Source organism: Pteropus alecto, unplaced genomic scaffold (genome assembly GCF_000325575.1).
Source record: "Pteropus alecto unplaced genomic scaffold, ASM32557v1 scaffold23, whole genome shotgun sequence".
NCBI classification, from domain to species: Eukaryota; Metazoa; Chordata; class Mammalia; order Chiroptera; family Pteropodidae; genus Pteropus; species Pteropus alecto.
The window spans coordinates 1,770,943-1,773,987 of record NW_006435837.1 but is presented as its reverse complement, the minus strand read 5'-3'; positions in this window follow the sequence as shown (position 1 = coordinate 1,773,987).

The window sequence follows — 3,045 nt, the reverse complement described above, 5'->3', positions numbered from 1 at the left end:
GTAGCACAATGGCTGGCTTCCAGGTTTTTACAGCCTGGGGAGGTGTCCAGTTAGTATCCTGCATGCCACCACAGCTACCACCACCTTCTCCTTTTTAATGGAGGGTTCTTTTCCATTTCAACTTCCTTCTTCCTGGTTGATAGTTATCATTGCTAACTATGCAGGACAGTGCAGCTCTTCCTCAGAGTGTATAAAAACTCTTGCAGATGTTCCAGTTGGCCTGACTGAATAAGCAGATGGGTCCATGTGAATGTGAGTTTTGGATAAGAATAACACCTGATACTAAGTAGGGTTTTGCTAAGAGAGTCACCTATGGTTTATTCACTCCAAGCATTAACTTTATCTTATTATCGCTATTATCACTGCCCTCTAGCCACACACCCCCAGGAACACACCTGGAATGGAACAAGCAGGTTTTCTTCTCTTCGCAGGGAAGGAGAACCTTGGGGCAGTGTGGGGTATCGCAGCAAGAGGGTGTCAGAAAGGACCATACACAGGACTGGGCCTGTGTCAGGTGTTTTCGGGGAGCGTTTAAGGAAGCCAGGCGTTGCTCTGGACTGGATGCTATCAGGGGTAATCCTATAATTGGGCATCTTAAAATATGTTATCTAGAAGCAGGGAAGACTAGACAGAGGTTGTGATGGGTAAAGAAGCAGTAGTCACTCATTAGCCAGGATTGGGGGATGTTTGGTGATGTCTGTGATTTAGACAAGGTTCATGCTGTGTCCGTGTTCAGACATGATTACAGAGTGGTCTTGTTTTCGTCTTGTCCCATCCCGATCAGAGTGGCCTTGTCTGATCCTGGTGTTCCGGGAAATTGCTTATGTTCAACAGGAAAAGTGCCTGGCCAGCTCCTGGATAGCCTCGGCAGCTTTTCTATCTCAGGCCTCCCTTTTGGCCAAAAGCAGATGAGGTCGGTCCAGAGGACGTTAATCTGTAATATCCACAGTTTTGGCACTGCCAAGATTTTATTGATTAGGAGGTTGCTTCCAGAATTGCAGGCTGTAGTTGGGTAAGTCTATCCTGCTTTTTTGTTGCAGGATTCTGGCAAGTCCCCAAAACTGTAATACGAGCAGTTCCCACAAAGTTATTATTCATCCCTGGCCTTAAAGCCAGGAGCCTAGATTATAAAACCCAGGCAATGATAACATGTTCCAGAATCCAAACTCATAGCCCAGTTAGAGATGTTTAAAGAGGCCTCAAGCCCTTGGTTCCTGCACGTGTCCTACCTTTAATAATTTTTCCAGGATTCTGTCATGGGTAGGTGATGCAAGCATTGAGAACGTTCTTTCAATAACTCCTAAAACTACCCCAACAATGTAGGTTCCATGTTCTGCTAACATCATGAAGCATTTCTGTTAAACTTCACTTTTGTTACGGCTATCTGATTATTTCATGGCAAAGCAGCTCAAGGATTTTCATCTGCATATATTTTGTACCTTACAGAAGCAAGGTGAGGCATTAGCACCTGCTGCTGCTTCCTGCACAGCAGGACACAAGCTGCTGAGCAGGAGTGGTTACTTAATTTGCAGGTCCAAGGCAAAACAAAGACACAGGGCTCCTAGTTCAAAAACTATTAAGAATTTCAAGACAGAGCAGAGCATTAAACCAAGTGCAGGGCTCTTCTGAGCACTTGACACTATGCCACTGCACAGGTTACATGCCCCAGAGGCACACCTGGCACCTATGAAGGCCCACTGTCCCTGCAGTGTGGCCAAGGAAGACATCTTGCGTTCCCAGTGACGTGACTCCAGAGGAATGGCAAGAGCTGGAGACTATCCCAGGAATAAAGCAGGAGCTGCAGTCTGAAGTATAGAGACTGGAGGCTGAGATAGCAGAGTAACTAAGGAAATTGAGAACCTGGGAACCACACAAGAAAAACATGCACAGCAGCAAAGAGGTGGCTGTGGGTAGGAAAAAAATAATGCAGGTACTAAAAAGGGGATCGAGTTCTTAACAGGACAGGTTTGTTGAAGAACGCTTGTGAAGACAAAGCCTAGTTCTTGTAGAAAGGTGAAGGACTCAGCAAAACAGCTCTAGGGGCTGCCTGTGGGAGAGATGAATTTCATATTTAGGTTCTTCTGTTTTTGTGGAGGTGCATGAGTTCAGCGATCTAAACTTTGTCCAGCCAGTGCAGCAATTCCTGTGGGAGCTTCTGAATGCGGAGAGAGGCACAAAAGACTGATGGGATGATGAGGCAGTTGCCTAGTGATATTGTCATTGTAATAAAGGAGGGCTTTAATGCACAGATACTGAATGTTCCTTTGCCACATCTTGTTGACTACCAGCCATAACCTCAAAGTCAAAGACAAGCGCAAAGCGGGAAGATTGACTGCCACGAAGAGGCATCGGTGATGGAGGAGCAGTTATAGATTCTGTAATTTCTCAAATCAACATTAACGTTAACCCTCACTTGCTTCTCCCCCATTCCAATTTTCCTTGAAATGTAGGTAACTTAAATGCCCACGAGGTTTCTATTCGGTCCTGAAATGCAAAGACGACCCTGGCTAGTAATAATGGTGATAATAATTCTAATGAGTTTAACAGTAGCATTTGCAGAGTTAAGAAAAAGGCGGCAGTACAGCACTTTTAGACTACAGGATGGATCCTAGCATTTTATTTTTTTGACTTGGCCAGGAAATAAGAGGGGCCTTGGCTTGGGGGGGTTGGTGTGGAGGGAAGTACAGGGGATGGACCCCCCGGAAGTCGTACTGCGCTGTTTAAACCTAAGGTGACCTAACGGATGGCGGGAGCGCCCGCCCGATCCTGGGCGCGGGGCGCGGCCATTGGTGACGCACGCCAGGGAGCACGGCGCCCACGTTTCCACCATTGCATTAGCGAGGCCTCACCCCCCCCTACGCTCTAAGTTCGGGGCTGCGGGCATCCGTGTCCCTCCCACCTCCTATCCTCGGCCTCCCCGGCGCGGCGCAGTCCCCTCTGGCCGGAGCCTGACCCGCGTGCGGTCCTCCAGTCTTCCCGTGGCCGGCTCCCCCAGGCATGGCCCAGGGCCTCTCCTCACTATGGCAGCAGCACGGCACAGCACAC